Source organism: Falco naumanni, chromosome 4 (genome assembly GCF_017639655.2).
Source record: "Falco naumanni isolate bFalNau1 chromosome 4, bFalNau1.pat, whole genome shotgun sequence".
NCBI classification, from domain to species: Eukaryota; Metazoa; Chordata; class Aves; order Falconiformes; family Falconidae; genus Falco; species Falco naumanni.
In genome coordinates this window covers 113319736-113336243 of record NC_054057.1, presented here as the reverse complement: position 1 = coordinate 113336243, position 16508 = coordinate 113319736, and the positions used below count along the sequence as shown (strand labels likewise).

The 16508-nt window shown below is 52.9% G+C and overlaps 2 long non-coding RNA genes across 2 annotated transcripts; both read left to right on the top strand.

The window, feature by feature from the left end:
• The first annotated feature begins 450 nt into the window (after nt 1–450).
• LOC121087947 lies at nt 451–857 on the top strand. Its single transcript, XR_005827793.1, has 3 exons — nt 451–477; nt 603–722; nt 833–857. It is a non-coding gene; the product is annotated as an uncharacterized LOC121087947 (long non-coding RNA).
• Nucleotides 858–9432: 8575 nt separating this feature from the next.
• On the top strand, nt 9433–9839 carry LOC121086493. The gene is made up of 3 exons (XR_005827395.1): nt 9433–9459; nt 9585–9704; nt 9815–9839. It is a non-coding gene; the product is annotated as an uncharacterized LOC121086493 (long non-coding RNA).
• The last annotated feature ends 6669 nt before the right edge of the window (nt 9840–16508 follow it).

The following is a 16508-nucleotide window of genomic DNA, read 5'->3' as shown; positions in this document are numbered from 1 at the left end:
GAGGTGTATGCTTGCTCTCCTCTAAAGCAGTATTTCATTTGCATTTCAGTCCTGTGGGTCATGACAAATTTGGGAAGAACCCGAAGGAAACTTTTCATCCTGGGACACAGAAGGTAGGAGGTGAGTTGTTTTTTGGGGTTTTTTTTTTTTTTTTTTTAGTGGGGTTTTTTTTTTTTTTGTTTTGTTTTCTGTTTGGGTTTTTTTTTTTGGTTGGTCGGTTGTGGCTTTTTATTCTTTTCTGGAAAAATAAGTCGTTACGTAGAAATGCTAGCGGTTTGTTTCTTTCTGTAGCAGGATAATAATGAGGAGTAGAGTTACAGGTAGAAAATCGGCTGTCTTTATCAGTTGAAGTGGCTACTTTGAAATGGAACAAATACAGGAGTACATTAACGGGGGGTTTTGCGCTGTGTCTTCGGTACCGGTGTGCTAAAGATGTTGTTTTGTTTACGGGATTTATTGGCTGTCGAAGAGCAAGAGGTAAATGTAAACTTTTCACTCCTAGCACTCGCTCGGTGACGTATACCGACTTCGCTATCAATTGCTTATTGCAGTGAAAAACTGCGGCGTTTCTGTGCAACGTCTGAGATCGAAAATCATTTCAGGCACTGGCATAACCTCTCATACTAATAGATGACCAACTTTAGTAATGTCATCAAAAAATCGTAATCTGTGATGGAAAGCAGTGTATGAGGTATCTGCTACTTGAGCATGTAATGGAGCTGGTACGAAGCGTATGTTGCCGTGCGTAGGTCGTATACAAAAGATGTATATAACAGTCCTTAGAGGAGTCCTTGTTTGAGGTCTTTTGTTTGATTGTCTGTTTGTCCTGTAGTTTTTGGTTTTCTTTCTCCGGGACCTGTGAATTTTGAATTTGGAGTCCTGCATGCTAAGGATGGGCAGCTTACAGATGAGGAAACGTTCGGCGCCGGTGAGTTTTTCACCTTTGTCTTGGCTGAGGGTTGCATAAGATGTTGAGCTTCACTGCGAGTACAAACATTCACGGTCCTGACCCTCTTAGACTTCGTCTTGGGAGCCTTGAAGGCTTGTATACCAATCGAATCGTTACACTGAATAAACCGTTTCTTTTTTTTCTAGGGGGCGTTCCCAGAATGAAGCGGTGTGGAGCTGAAGGGGACTACGATTTCACGGTGACGGAGCCGTTTGGACCGAGTCTTGAAGATCCCTTCGGTGTTTGTTCGAGGAAACTTAGTCTCGAGACAGTCCTCTTGCTCGCTGGCGAAACGGTAGGAAACTGCTTGGTTGATCTTGACGGTGCAGTCTGTTGGAAAATAAAGATTCCTTGAGAGATCGGAACCACATACGTTGTTTCTCTGATGTAAAGGTGAACGGGCCTGTGTCGTTCAAGGAAAGACTCAACGTTGGTTTTGTTTCTCTGAAACACAAAGTGCCCCATCTAAAGTGATTACAGAGTCTGAATTGATTTTTAAAAAGCAGAGACTCGTGCCGTTTGCAAACCGCCTGTCGCACTGCTCAAAGACAAAAGACGTTCACCCGAGAAAGTTTTTGGAAAGGAATGTCAAATAGACGTGGGGAAAGAGCTGGAGAGGTTTATGTATTGTCTGTCGAATTACCTTCTCTTTAATGCCCTTGCATTTTACAAGAAAAGGTTTCATTGCCTCTTTTATCGTTAAGGCAATGTTGCTGGTGTTTTTATAAGGAAAAAAAAAAGTGTATGCCCTGTCTCTCGAGTGATTCTTTTGTTTTTTCTTTTTTTTTTTTTTTTTTTTCTCTTTCTCTCTAGACTGGTGGAATTGAATATGTTCACTGGAAGAACTTGATCCAGCGAGATGTGAAGCCGGGCCGTGGGCAGAGTTCCCTTCTCGATTCCATTCGTATAATAAAGGGTGCGGTCTGTTAGCTAGGCTGGCTGCAGTACCCAATTTTTTTCGCCAGGCGGCAGCAGTAGCGCCGGCTGCAGTACCCATTTTTTTTCGCCAGGCGGCAGCAGTGGCGCCGCCCTGCAGAGTAAGGGCAGCGCATGCGCAGACCGGGCTTGAAGCCAAAGGGGGCGGGGTTTGGGGCGGCGCCGCATGCGTATGACGCAATGCCGGTTCTGCGCATGCGCAGAAGGGTTACTGGCAAAACTAAGGGCAGCGCATGCGCAGTGCCGGCTTGAAGCCAAAGGGGGCGGGGTCTCCGGCGGCGTCGCATGCGTATGACGCAATTCCGCTTTTTTCCCGTGCGCAGAAACGGCTTGACCCCTAGGGGCGGGGCTTCGGCCTCGCACGTACGGGCTACGCAGACGGCCCCGGAAGTGGGGTTCATTTCCAGCCCGCGCGGCGCGCCGGCGCGCCCGTGGCGGTGCGGAGCCTTCGCCGGGAGCCTGGAAGACTTTCGGGCCGGGTCGTGCGGCGGCGCGCTGGGTGAGCGCTCGGCCTGAGGGCGGCCGGGCGGGCGGGGCGGGCGGGCGGGGGCCGGGGGGGGGGGGGATGTGGCGGGCCGGCGCTCGGCCGCGGCGGGGAGCGCCTGGTGCCGGCGGCGGGCGGGCTGAGGCGGGCGGCCCGGCCCGGCCCGGGACCGGCGGGGCTGCCGGCCGTTCTCGTCTCCCCGGCAGCGACGGTGGTCAGCGGGCTCCTCACGGTGCTGCCTATTTTGGGCTGGTTTTTTTTTTTTTTTTTTTTTTTTTGTCTCTCGGGGCTGCGCCGCTACCTCAGCGCGGAGGCGAGGAGCGGCGGCGGGGCGGCCCCGGTGCTCGCCACTTGTGGCGGCCTGGCGGGGCCCGGGAGAGGGAGGGGTCGGCCCGCGGCGACCTGCCGCCCCCCCCCGCCGCCTCTGGGCTGCCCGGGCAGCCGCCGCAGCTCTGCGCGGGGCTTTGTCTTTCCCCCAGCCGCCGGCCTGAGCCGCGGCAGCGGGCTGACTGGAAGCGCCCTGCAAGTCTGACGTGGGTATCGCTGCCGTGCATGTTGTCTGCCTGTCTGCCGACCGTTCCTGCCTCTTGTTCTGCTGGGGTTATTCCTTTGGGTAACGCGTTGGGCTCCGAATGGAGTGCATCCTGACTTCCTCCTGACCCCTGCGAGACGTTACCGGTGTTTGCCTTCCTCGTGTTTCACAGGGCCTCGGCTGTCGTGTGCGGAGAAGCTGTCAGCCTTGTCAGAAGAGAGCGTGAAGCCAGCAAGCGCATCGTGGTGCTTCGGGACCAAGCTGATACCGCAGGCATCCGTCTTTTGTTTGCGAAAAGGGATCGCGAGGAAACGTGCCGGTGTCGGAGGGGGAAGAGGTAGGAGGCAGCTTTCAACCGCTTTTAGGCTTAACTCCTGTGTTCCTGAGAACGGTTCTGGCCTTTGAGGGGTTTGCTTTTGGCTTTTTGCCTTAAGCTCGTCCTCCGTCACCGCTGTCGGCGTGCGCCGAGCCGCTGCTTAGGGAACGGTGGCGGTCCAGGCTGTGTGCGTGCCGAGCCGTCCTCGAGGCTATAGCTGTATTCTACCCTAAAAAAAGCTTTCCGTAATACCGTGCTTCCGTTAGGACGCAATTTTCTCGAGTTCCCCCCCCACCTCAGGGTGATTTTCCCACACACCTGCAGGCAGCAGGACTAACGTCATCTCCTTTTGCCCGCTTGGGCTCGGACTAAAATCCCTTCCCTGGCTGTTCTTTAGCTTGTACAGCCTTTGAGCCTTCCCTCGGGCCTGGCTGATGGTCCTTTGCCATTTCACCCCGTTCACAGCCAGCGTGAGTTTCGGTACCGACTATGTCAACGAATTTCAGCTGCACGACAAACCTGCTTTTTTGTCAATTAAATGAAACTCAGCCTTTTAATTGCTTTCGAAGGGAACTACAGGAGATCCTGTCGGCGTGGTGGCCTAGCGTAAGCGATGATGGAAAGGCGCATCGGATGTGACCTCCGTGTCAGCTCGGTGTGCCTCAGACAGACTGCCTTTGGCACTCCGTGGCGTGCTGCGCAGCTCCGGAAATTAACGGTAGGGGAAAAAAAATGGGCGAAAATGACAGTCACGTAGAAACACGAGTCGGGAAGAAATGCTATACGTGAGGGCTTTCCGTTGGGCGAGGCAGCTGATCTTGCTTGTGGATCTTTGGGGTACGAGCCTGATGCCGAGCAGCTCGTTTTTCATTTGACGTGCCTGGAGTTGTTTTCAAAGGGATGGAAGAGAAGCTTATGAAATAGGATAGGTTACTGAGTCTTCCTAAAACGCTCACGACAGTTATGTATAAAGCCGAAGCGAAGGACGAGGGAATAAAGTTCTGTGCTTTCTATAGTAAATACGGTACGCTTAAAAGTGATCTCCGCGCAGGGTCCTAGTTGTTTCTGTTTTTAGAATCAGAAAGAAGTTTAAGAAGTCTCAGCGGTTAGTCGTGCGGGAAATAAATGGCTCTTCCGCAAAAAATTCCACGTCAGCAAGGCTCTTTGAACGATTCTTCTCGCAATCGATTCCGACTGCAGCCAGTTCATGGTTTAATGTCGAGGTGTATGCTTGCTCTCCTCTAAAGCAGTATTTCATTTGCATTTCAGTCCTGTGGGTCATGACAAATTTGGGAAGAACCCGAAGGAAACTTTTCATCCTGGGACACAGAAGGTAGGAGGTGAGTTGTTTTTTGGGTTTTTTTTTTTTTTTTTTTTGAGTGGGGTTTTTTTTTTTGTTTGTTTTGTTTTCTGTTTGGGTTTTTTTTTTTGGTTGGTCGGTTGTGGCTTTTTATTCTTTTCTGGAAAAATAAGTCGTTACGTAGAAATGCTAGCGGTTTGTTTCTTTCTGTAGCAGGATAATAATGAGGAGTAGAGTTACAGGTAGAAAATCGGCTGTCTTTATCAGTTGAAGTGGCTACTTTGAAATTGAACAAATACAGGAGTACATTAACGGGGGGTTTTGCGCTGTGTCTTCGGTACCGGTGTGCTAAAGATGTCGTTTTGTTTACGGGATTTATCGGCTGTCGAAGAGCAAGAGGTAAATGTAAACTTTTCACTCCTAGCACTCGCTCGGTGACGTATACCGACTTCGATATCAATTGCTTATTGCAGTGAAAAACTGCGGCGTTTCTGTGCAACGTCTGAGATCGAAAATCATTTCAGGCACTGGCATAACCTCTCATACTAATAGATGACCAACTTTAGTAATGTCATCAAAAAATCGTAATCTGTGATGGAAAGCAGTGTATGAGGTATCTGCTACTTGAGCATGTAATGGAGCTGGTACGAAGCGTATGTTGCCGTGCGTAGGTCGTATACAAAAGATGTATATAACAGTCCTTAGAGGAGTCCTTGTTTGAGGTCTTTTGTTTGATTGTCTGTTTGTCCTGTAGTTTTTGGTTTTCTTTCTCCGGGACCTGTGAATTTTGAATTTGGAGTCCTGCATGCTAAGGATGGGCAGCTTACAGATGAGGAAACGTTCGGCGCCGGTGAGTTTTTCACCTTTGTCTTGGCTGAGGGTTGCATAAGATGTTGAGCTTCACTGCGAGTACAAACATTCACGGTCCTGACCCTCTTAGACTTCGTCTTGGGAGCCTTGAAGGCTTGTATACCAATCGAATCGTTACACTGAATAAACCGTTTCTTTTTTTTCTAGGGGGCGTTCCCAGAATGAAGCGGTGTGGAGCTGAAGGGGACTACGATTTCACGGTGACGGAGCCATTTGGACCGAGTCTTGAAGATCCCTTCGGTGTTTGTTCGAGGAAACTTAGTCTCGAGACAGTCCTCTTGCTCGCTGGCGAAACGGTAGGAAACTGCTTGGTTGATCTTGACGGTGCAGTCTGTTGGAAAATAAAGATTCCTTGAGAGATCGGAACCACATACGTTGTTTCTCTGATGTAAAGGTGAACGGGCCTGTGTCGTTCAAGGAAAGACTCAACGTTGGTTTTGTTTCTCTGAAACACAAAGTGCCCCATCTAAAGTGATTACAGAGTCTGAATTGATTTTTAAAAAGCAGAGACTCGTGCCGTTTGCAAACCGCCTGTCGCACTGCTCAAAGACAAAAGACGTTCACCCGAGAAAGTTTTTGGAAAGGAATGTCAAATAGACGTGGGGAAAGAGCTGGAGAGGTTTATGTATTGTCTGTCGAATTACCTTCTCTTTAATGCCCTTGCATTTTACAAGAAAAGGTTTCATTGCCTCTTTTATCGTTAAGGCAACGTTGCTGGTGTTTTTATAAGGAAAAAAAAAAGTGTATGCCCTGTCTCTCGAGTGATTCTTTTTTTTTTTTGTTTTTTTTTTTTTTTTTTTTTTATCTTTCTCTCTAGACTGGTGGAATTGAATATGTTCACTGGAAGAACTTGATCCAGCGAGATGTGAAGCCGGGCCGTGGGCAGAGTTCCCTTCTCGATTCCATTCGTATAATAAAGGGTGCGGTCTGTTAGCTAGGCTGGCTGCAGTACCCAATTTTTTTCGCCAGGCGGCAGCAGTAGCGCCGGCTGCAGTACCCATTTTTTTTCGCCAGGCGGCAGCAGTGGCGCCGCCCTGCAGAGTAAGGGCAGCGCATGCGCAGACCGGGCTTGAAGCCAAAGGGGGCGGGGTTTGGGGCGGCGCCGCATGCGTATGACGCAATGCCGCTTCTGCAGAGTAAGGGCAGCGCATGCGCAGACCGGGCTTGAAGCCAAAGGGGGCGGGGTCTCCGGCGGCGTCGCATGCGTATGACGCAATGCCGGTTCTGCGCATGCGCAGAAGGGTTACTGGCAAAACTAAGGGCAGCGCATGCGCAGTGCCGGCTTGAAGCCAAAGGGGGCGGGGTCTCCGGCGGCGTCGCATGCGTATGACGCAATTCCGCTTTTTTCCCGTGCGCAGAAACGGCTTGACCCCTAGGGGCGGGGCTTCGGCCTCGCACGTACGGGCTACGCAGACGGCCCCGGAAGTGGGGTTCATTTCCAGCCCGCGCGGCGCGCCGGCGCGCCCGTGGCGGTGCGGAGCCTTCGCCGGGAGCCTGGAAGACTTTCGGGCCGGGTCGTGCGGCGGCGCGCTGGGTGAGCGCTCGGCCTGAGGGCGGCCGGGCGGGCGGGGCGGGCGGGCGGGCGGCCGGGGGGGGGGGGATGTGGCGGGCCGGCGCTCGGCCGCGGCGGGGAGCGCCTGGTGCCGGCGGCGGGCGGGCTGAGGCGGGCGGCCCGGCCCGGGACCGGCCCGGGACCGGCGGGGCTGCCGGCCGTTCTCGTCCTCCCCGGCAGCGACGGCGGTCAGCGGGCTCCTCACGGTGCTGCCTATTTTGGGCTGGTTTTTTTTTTTTTTTTTTTTTTTTTGTCTCTCGGGGGTGCGCCGCTACCTCAGCGCGGAGGCGAGGAGCGGCGGCGGGGCGGCCCCGGTGCTCGCCACATGTGGCGGCCTGGCGGGGCCCGGGAGAGGGAGGGGGCGGCCCGCGGCGACCGGCCGCCCCCCCCCGCCGCCTCTGGGCTGCCCGGGCAGCCGCCGCAGCTCTGCGCGGGGCTTTGTCTTTCCCCCAGCCGCCGGCCCGAGCCGCGGCAGCGGGCTGACTGGAAGCGCCCTGCAAGTCTGACGTGGGTATCGCTGCCGTGCATGTTGTCTGCCTGTCTACCGACCGTTCCTGCCTCTTGTTCTGCTGGGGTTATTCCTTTGGGTAACGCGTTGGGCTCCGAATGGAGTGCATCCTGACTTCCTCCTGACCCCTGCGAGACGTTACCGGTGTTTGCCTTCCTCGTGTTTCACAGGGCCTCGGCTGTCGTGTGCGGAGAAGCTGTCAGCCTTGTCAGAAGAGAGCGTGAAGCCAGCAAGCGCATCGTGGTGCTTCGGGACCAAGCTGATACCGCAGGCATCCGTCTTTTGTTTGCGAAAAGGGATCGCGAGGAAACGTGCCGGTGTCGGAGGGGGAAGAGGTAGGAGGCAGCTTTCAACCGCTTTTAGGCTTAACTCCTGTGTTCCTGAGAACGGTTCTGGCCTTTGAGGGGTTTGCTTTTGGCTTTTTGCCTTAAGCTCGTCCTCCGTCACCGCTGTCGGCGTGCGCCGAGCCGCTGCTTAGGGAACGGTGGCGGTCCAGGCTGTGTGCGTGCCGAGCCGTCCTCGAGGCTATAGCTGTATTCTACCCTAAAAAAAGCTTTCCGTAATACCGTGCTTCCGTTAGGACGCAATTTTCTCGAGTTCCCCCCCCACCTCAGGGTGATTTTCCCACACACCTGCAGGCAGCAGGACTAACGTCATCTCCTTTTGCCCGCTTGGGCTCGGACTAAAATCCCTTCCCTGGCTGTTCTTTAGCTTGTACAGCCTTTGAGCCTTCCCTCGGGCCTGGCTGATGGTCCTTTGCCATTTCACCCCGTTCACAGCCAGCGCGAGTTTCGGTACCGACTATGTCAACGAATTTCAGCTGCACGACAAACCTGCTTTTTTGTCAATTAAATGAAACTCAGCCTTTTAATTGCTTTCGAAGGGAACTACAGGAGATCCTGTCGGCGTGGTGGCCTAGCGTAAGCGATGATGGAAAGGCGCATCGGATGTGACCTCCGTGTCAGCTCGGTGTGCCTCAGACAGACTGCCTTTGGCACTCCGTGGCGTGCTGCGCAGCTCCGGAAATTAACGGTAGGGGAAAAAAAATGGGCGAAAATGACAGTCACGTAGAAACACGAGTCGGGAAGAAATGCTATACGTGAGGGCTTTCCGTTGAGCGAGGCAGCTGATCTTGCTTGTGGATCTTTGGGGTACGAGCCTGATGCCGAGCAGCTCGTTTTTCATTTGACGTGCCTGGAGTTGTTTTCAAAGGGATGGAAGAGAAGCTTATGAAATAGGATAGGTTACTGAGTCTTCCTAAAACGCTCACGACAGTTATGTATAAAGCCGAAGCGAAGGACGAGGGAATAAAGTTCTGTGCTTTCTATAGTAAATACGGTACGCTTAAAAGTGATCTCCGTGCAGGGTCCTAGTTGTTTCTGTTTTTAGAATCAGAAAGAAGTTTAAGAAGTCTCAGCGGTTAGTCGTGCGGGAAATAAATGGCTCTTCCGCAAAAAATTCCACGTCAGCAAGGCTCTTTGAACGATTCTTCTCGCAATCGATTCCGACTGCAGCCAGTTCATGGTTTAATGTCGAGGTGTATGCTTGCTCTCCTCTAAAGCAGTATTTCATTTGCATTTCAGTCCTGTGGGTCATGACAAATTTGGGAAGAACCCGAAGGAAACTTTTCATCCTGGGACACAGAAGGTAGGAGGTGAGTTGTTTTTTGGGGTTTTTTTTTTTTTTTTTTTGAGTGGGGTTTTTTTTTTTGTTTGTTTTGTTTTCTGTTTGGGTTTTTTTTTTGGTTGGTCGGTTGTGGCTTTTTATTCTTTTCTGGAAAAATAAGTCGTTACGTAGAAATGCTAGCGGTTTGTTTCTTTCTGTAGCAGGATAATAATGAGGAGTAGAGTTACAGGTAGAAAATCGGCTGTCTTTATCAGTTGAAGTGGCTACTTTGAAATTGAACAAATACAGGAGTACATTAACGGGGGGTTTTGCGCTGTGTCTTCGGTACCGGTGTGCTAAAGATGTTGTTTTGTTTACGGGATTTATTGGCTGTCGAAGAGCAAGAGGTAAATGTAAACTTTTCACTCCTAGCACTCGCTCGGTGACGTATACCGACTTCGATATCAATTGCTTATTGCAGTGAAAAACTGCGGCGTTTCTGTGCAACGTCTGAGATCGAAAATCATTTCAGGCACTGGCATAACCTCTCATACTAATAGATGACCAACTTTAGTAATGTCATCAAAAAATCGTAATCTGTGATGGAAAGCAGTGTATGAGGTATCTGCTACTTGAGCATGTAATGGAGCTGGTACGAAGCGTATGTTGCCGTGCGTAGGTCGTATACAAAAGATGTATATAACAGTCCTTAGAGGAGTCCTTGTTTGAGGTCTTTTGTTTGATTGTCTGTTTGTCCTGTAGTTTTTGGTTTTCTTTCTCCGGGACCTGTGAATTTTGAATTTGGAGTCCTGCATGCTAAGGATGGGCAGCTTACAGATGAGGAAACGTTCGGCGCCGGTGAGTTTTTCACCTTTGTCTTGGCTGAGGGTTGCATAAGATGTTGAGCTTCACTGCGAGTACAAACATTCACGGTCCTGACCCTCTTAGACTTCGTCTTGGGAGCCTTGAAGGCTTGTATACCAATCGTATCGTTACACTGAATAAACCGTTTCTTTTTTTTCTAGGGGGCGTTCCCAGAATGAAGCGGTGTGGAGCTGAAGGGGACTACGATTTCACGGTGACGGAGCCATTTGGACCGAGTCTTGAAGATCCCTTCGGTGTTTGTTCGAGGAAACTTAGTCTCGAGACAGTCCTCTTGCTCGCTGGCGAAACGGTAGGAAACTGCTTGGTTGATCTTGACGGTGCAGTCTGTTGGAAAATAAAGATTCCTTGAGAGATCGGAACCACATACGTTGTTTCTCTGATGTAAAGGTGAACGGGCCTGTGTCGTTCAAGGAAAGACTCAACGTTGGTTTTGTTTCTCTGAAACACAAAGTGCCCCATCTAAAGTGATTACAGAGTCTGAATTGATTTTTAAAAAGCAGAGACTCGTGCCGTTTGCAAACCGCCTGTCGCACTGCTCAAAGACAAAAGACGTTCACCCGAGAAAGTTTTTGGAAAGGAATGTCAAATAGACGTGGGGAAAGAGCTGGAGAGGTTTATGTATTGTCTGTCGAATTACCTTCTCTTTAATGCCCTTGCATTTTACAAGAAAAGGTTTCATTGCCTCTTTTATCGTTAAGGCAATGTTGCTGGTGTTTTTATAAGGAAAAAAAAAAGTGTATGCCCTGTCTCTCGAGTGATTCTTTTTTCTTTTTTTTTTTTTTTTTTTTTTAATCTTTCTCTCTAGACTGGTGGAATTGAATATGTTCACTGGAAGAACTTGATCCAGCGAGATGTGAAGCCGGGCCGTGGGCAGAGTTCCCTTCTCGATTCCATTCGTATAATAAAGGGTGCGGTCTGTTAGCTAGGCTGGCTGCAGTACCCAATTTTTTTCGCCAGGCGGCAGCAGTAGCGCCGGCTGCAGTACCCATTTTTTTTCGCCAGGCGGCAGCAGTAGCGCCGCCCTGCAGAGTAAGGGCAGCGCATGCGCAGACCGGGCTTGAAGCCAAAGGGGGCGGGGTTTGGGGCGGCGCCGCATGCGTATGACGCAATGCCGCTTCTGCGCATGCGCAGAAGGGTTACTGGCAAAACTAAGGGCAGCGCATGCGCAGTGCCGGCTTGAAGCCAAAGGGGGCGGGGTCTCCGGCGGCGTCGCATGCGTATGACGCAATGCCGGTTCTGCGCATGCGCAGAAGGGTTACTGGCAAAACTAAGGGCAGCGCATGCGCAGTGCCGGCTTGAAGCCAAAGGGGGCGGGGTCTCCGGCCGCGTCGCATGCGTATGACGCAATTCCGCTTTTTTCCCGTGCGCAGAAACGGCTTGACCCCTAGGGGCGGGGCTTCGGCCTCGCACGTACGGGCTACGCAGACGGCCCCGGAAGTGGGGTTCATTTCCAGCCCGCGCGGCGCGCCGGCGCGCCCGTGGCGGTGCGGAGCCTTCGCCGGGAGCCTGGAAGACTTTCGGGCCGGGTCGTGCGGCGGCGCGCTGGGTGAGCGCTCGGCCTGAGGGCGGCCGGGCGGGCGGGGCGGGCGGGCGGGGGCCGGGGGGGGGGGGGATGTGGCGGGCCGGCGCTCGGCCGCGGCGGGGAGCGCCTGGTGCCGGCGGCGGGCGGGCTGAGGCGGGCGGCCCGGCCCGGGACCGGCCCGGGACCGGCGGGGCTGCCGGCCGTTCTCGTCTCCCCGGCAGCGACGGCGGTCAGCGGGCTCCTCACGGTGCTGCCTATTTTGGGCTGGTTTTTTTTTTTTTTTTTTTTTTTTGTCTCTCGGGGCTGCGCCGCTACCTCAGCGCGGAGGCGAGGAGCGGCGGCGGGGCGGCCCCGGTGCTCGCCACTTGTGGCGGCCTGGCGGGGCCCGGGAGAGGGAGGGGTCGGCCCGCGGCGACCTGCCGCCCCCCCCCGCCGCCTCTGGGCTGCCCGTGCAGCCGCCGCAGCTCTGCGCGGGGCTTTGTCTTTCCCCCAGCCGCCGGCCTGAGCCGCGGCAGCGGGCTGACTGGAAGCGCCCTGCAAGTCTGACGTGGGTATCGCTGCCGTGCATGTTGTCTGCCTGTCTACCGACCGTTCCTGCCTCTTGTTCTGCTGGGGTTATTCCTTTGGGTAACGCGTTGGGCTCCGAATGGAGTGCATCCTGACTTCCTCCTGACCCCTGCGAGACGTTACCGGTGTTTGCCTTCCTCGTGTTTCACAGGGCCTCGGCTGTCGTGTGCGGAGAAGCTGTCAGCCTTGTCAGAAGAGAGCGTGAAGCCAGCAAGCGCATCGTGGTGCTTCGGGACCAAGCTGATACCGCAGGCATCCGTCTTTTGTTTGCGAAAAGGGATCGCGAGGAAACGTGCCGGTGTCGGAGGGGGAAGAGGTAGGAGGCAGCTTTCAACCGCTTTTAGGCTTAACTCCTGTGTTCCTGAGAACGGTTCTGGCCTTTGAGGGGTTTGCTTTTGGCTTTTTGCCTTAAGCTCGTCCTCCGTCACCGCTGTCGGCGTGCGCCGAGCCGCTGCTTAGGGAACGGTGGCGGTCCAGGCTGTGTGCGTGCCGAGCCGTCCTCGAGGCTATAGCTGTATTCTACCCTAAAAAAAGCTTTCCGTAATACCGTGCTTCCGTTAGGACGCAATTTTCTCGAGTTCCCCCCCCACCTCAGGGTGATTTTCCCACACACCTGCAGGCAGCAGGACTAACGTCATCTCCTTTTGCCCGCTTGGGCTCGGACTAAAATCCCTTCCCTGGCTGTTCTTTAGCTTGTACAGCCTTTGAGCCTTCCCTCGGGCCTGGCTGATGGTCCTTTGCCATTTCACCCCGTTCACAGCCAGCGCGAGTTTCGGTACCGACTATGTCAACGAATTTCAGCTGCACGACAAACCTGCTTTTTTGTCAATTAAATTAAACTCAGCCTTTTAATTGCTTTCGAAGGGAACTACAGGAGATCCTGTCGGCGTGGTGGCCTAGCGTAAGCGATGATGGAAAGGCGCATCGGATGTGACCTCCGTGTCAGCTCGGTGTGCCTCAGACAGACTGCCTTTGGCACTCCGTGGCGTGCTGCGCAGCTCCGGAAATTAACGGTAGGGGAAAAAAAATGGGCGAAAATGACAGTCACGTAGAAACACGAGTCGGGAAGAAATGCTATACGTGAGGGCTTTCCGTTGGGCGAGGCAGCTGATCTTGCTTGTGGATCTTTGGGGTACGAGCCTGATGCCGAGCAGCTCGTTTTTCATTTGACGTGCCTGGAGTTGTTTTCAAAGGGATGGAAGAGAAGCTTATGAAATAGGATAGGTTACTGAGTCTTCCTAAAACGCTCACGACAGTTATGTATAAAGCCGAAGCGAAGGACGAGGGAATAAAGTTCTGTGCTTTCTATAGTAAATACGGTACGCTTAAAAGTGATCTCCGCGCAGGGTCCTAGTTGTTTCTGTTTTTAGAATCAGAAAGAAGTTTAAGAAGTCTCAGCGGTTAGTCGTGCGGGAAATAAATGGCTCTTCCGCAAAAAATTCCACGTCAGCAAGGCTCTTTGAACGATTCTTCTCGCAATCGATTCCGACTGCAGCCAGTTCATGGTTTAATGTCGAGGTGTATGCTTGCTCTCCTCTAAAGCAGTATTTCATTTGCATTTCAGTCCTGTGGGTCATGACAAATTTGGGAAGAACCCGAAGGAAACTTTTCATCCTGGGACACAGAAGGTAGGAGGTGAGTTGTTTTTTGGGTTTTTTTTTTTTTTTTTTTGAGTGGGGTTTTTTTTTTGTTTGTTTTGTTTTCTGTTTGGGTTTTTTTTTTTGGTTGGTCGGTTGTGGCTTTTTATTCTTTTCTGGAAAAATAAGTCGTTACGTAGAAATGCTAGCGGTTTGTTTCTTTCTGTAGCAGGATAATAATGAGGAGTAGAGTTACAGGTAGAAAATCGGCTGTCTTTATCAGTTGAAGTGGCTACTTTGAAATTGAACAAATACAGGAGTACATTAACGGGGGGTTTTGCGCTGTGTCTTCGGTACCGGTGTGCTAAAGATGTCGTTTTGTTTACGGGATTTATCGGCTGTCGAAGAGCAAGAGGTAAATGTAAACTTTTCACTCCTAGCACTCGCTCGGTGACGTATACCGACTTCGATATCAATTGCTTATTGCAGTGAAAAACTGCGGCGTTTCTGTGCAACGTCTGAGATCGAAAATCATTTCAGGCACTGGCATAACCTCTCATACTAATAGATGACCAACTTTAGTAATGTCATCAAAAAATCGTAATCTGTGATGGAAAGCAGTGTATGAGGTATCTGCTACTTGAGCATGTAATGGAGCTGGTACGAAGCGTATGTTGCCGTGCGTAGGTCGTATACAAAAGATGTATATAACAGTCCTTAGAGGAGTCCTTGTTTGAGGTCTTTTGTTTGATTGTCTGTTTGTCCTGTAGTTTTTGGTTTTCTTTCTCCGGGACCTGTGAATTTTGAATTTGGAGTCCTGCATGCTAAGGATGGGCAGCTTACAGATGAGGAAACGTTCGGCGCCGGTGAGTTTTTCACCTTTGTCTTGGCTGAGGGTTGCATAAGATGTTGAGCTTCACTGCGAGTACAAACATTCACGGTCCTGACCCTCTTAGACTTCGTCTTGGGAGCCTTGAAGGCTTGTATACCAATCGAATCGTTACACTGAATAAACCGTTTCTTTTTTTTCTAGGGGGCGTTCCCAGAATGAAGCGGTGTGGAGCTGAAGGGGACTACGATTTCACGGTGACGGAGCCGTTTGGACCGAGTCTTGAAGATCCCTTCGGTGTTTGTTCGAGGAAACTTAGTCTCGAGACAGTCCTCTTGCTCGCTGGCGAAACGGTAGGAAACTGCTTGGTTGATCTTGACGGTGCAGTCTGTTGGAAAATAAAGATTCCTCGAGAGATCGGAACCACATACGTTGTTTCTCTGATGTAAAGGTGAACGGGCCTGTGTCGTTCAAGGAAAGACTCAACGTTGGTTTTGTTTCTCTGAAACACAAAGTGCCCCATCTAAAGTGATTACAGAGTCTGAATTGATTTTTAAAAAGCAGAGACTCGTGCCGTTTGCAAACCGCCTGTCGCACTGCTCAAAGACAAAAGACGTTCACCCGAGAAAGTTTTTGGAAAGGAATGTCAAATAGACGTGGGGAAAGAGCTGGAGAGGTTTATGTATTGTCTGTCGAATTACCTTCTCTTTAATGCCCTTGCATTTTACAAGAAAAGGTTTCATTGCCTCTTTTATCGTTAAGGCAATGTTGCTGGTGTTTTTATAAGGAAAAAAAAAAGTGTATGCCCTGTCTCTCGAGTGATTCTTTTGTTTTTTCTTTTTTTTTTTTTTTTTTTTATCTTTCTCTCTAGACTGGTGGAATTGAATATGTTCACTGGAAGAACTTGATCCAGCGAGATGTGAAGCCGGGCCGTGGGCAGAGTTCCCTTCTCGATTCCATTCGTATAATAAAGGGTGCGGTCTGTTAGCTAGGCTGGCTGCAGTACCCAATTTTTTTCGCCAGGCGGCAGCAGTAGCGCCGGCTGCAGTACCCATTTTTTTTCGCCAGGCGGCAGCAGTAGCGCCGCCCTGCAGAGTAAGGGCAGCGCATGCGCAGACCGGGCTTGAAGCCAAAGGGGGCGGGGTTTGGGGCGGCGCCGCATGCGTATGACGCAATGCCGCTTCTGCGCATGCGCAGAAGGGTTACTGGCAAAACTAAGGGCAGCGCATGCGCAGTGCCGGCTTGAAGCCAAAGGGGGCGGGGTCTCCGGCGGCGTCGCATGCGTATGACGCAATGCCGGTTCTGCGCATGCGCAGAAGGGTTACTGGCAAAACTAAGGGCAGCGCATGCGCAGTGCCGGCTTGAAGCCAAAGGGGGCGGGGTGTCCGGCCGCGTCGCATGCGTATGACGCAATTCCGCTTTTTTCCCGTGCGCAGAAACGGCTTGACCCCTAGGGGCGGGGCTTCGGCCTCGCACGTACGGGCTACGCAGACGGCCCCGGAAGTGGGGTTCATTTCCAGCCCGCGCGGCGCGCCGGCGCGCCCGTGGCGGTGCGGAGCCTTCGCCGGGAGCCTGGAAGACTTTCGGGCCGGGTCGTGCGGCGGCGCGCTGGGTGAGCGCTCGGCCTGAGGGCGGCCGGGCGGGCGGGCGGGCGGGCGGGGGCCGGGGGGGGGGGGGATGTGGCGGGCCGGCGCTCGGCCGCGGCGGGGAGCGCCTGGTGCCGGCGGCGGGCGGGCTGAGGCGGGCGGCCCGGCCCGGGACCGGCCCGGGACCGGCGGGGCTGCCGGCCGTTCTCGTCTCCCCGGCAGCGACGGCGGTCAGCGGGCTCCTCACGGTGCTGCCTATTTTGGGCTGGTTTTTTTTTTTTTTTTTTTTTTTTGTCTCTCGGGGCTGCGCCGCTACCTCAGCGCGGAGGCGAGGAGCGGCGGCGGGGCGGCCCCGGTGCTCGCCGCTTGTGGCGGCCTGGCGGGGCCCGGGAGAGGGAGGGGTCGGCCCGCGGCGACCTGCCGCCCCCCCCCGCCGCCTCTGGGCTGCCCGGGCAGCCGCCGCAGCTCTGCGCGGGGCTTTGTCTTTCCC